Source organism: Arachis duranensis, chromosome 5, assembly GCF_000817695.3.
Source record: "Arachis duranensis cultivar V14167 chromosome 5, aradu.V14167.gnm2.J7QH, whole genome shotgun sequence".
NCBI classification, from domain to species: domain Eukaryota; kingdom Viridiplantae; phylum Streptophyta; class Magnoliopsida; order Fabales; family Fabaceae; genus Arachis; species Arachis duranensis.
This window is the reverse complement of record NC_029776.3, coordinates 8,667,101-8,667,837: the sequence shown is the minus strand read 5'-3', so window position 1 is coordinate 8,667,837 and position 737 is coordinate 8,667,101.

Genomic DNA, 737 nt, shown 5'->3' with positions numbered 1-737 from the left:
TTGTATTGCATATTAATTGGTTTTTAACTAATTTATTCGGTGTTTCTGCGTCAGATATTATTATATCTCTCAAAAGATTTTCTTTTTAAAAACAATAAAAAAATATTTAGATTGGATTAAAACCAAAAAAAGTAGATTTAAATCTCAATAAATTTTTGCAAAAAAACATAATAACTAGTTTATATTTGTGCGATATATAAAATAATTATTATATTATTATTACATTAAAGATTAAAATTTACTAATTTAAATTTATTTTTATTTTTAATATAAGCATTAGAAATAAATAAAATTTTTATAACTAGATATCGTGTAACAAAATATATATAATATTAATTAATTTTTAAAAATTCTTAAAAATAGTTTCTTTTAGTTTAGTCAAATAACTATTTATTAAAGTGGACAGACTAATTAATTTCTTCTCATATATATTTTTTTAAAGACAATAAAAGTAATTGATTAAGACATTGGTTGAGATAATTAAAATTACTATTTTATTAAATTTTAATTTAAAGAGAAATCTTAGTTAATTTTGATATAGAAATTTTGATTTTGAAAGCATTGATAAAAATTATGTTGAATTTTGATTTATTTTATTCTCATTTAAATTAATCACTATATAGGTTAAAGTTCTATTTTAAAGTTATACTCGAACTTTAATATGATTTTTAAAGTTTTAATTTAATTAAATAAAAAAATATTTATATTTATGTGACATATAAAATAATTACCATATT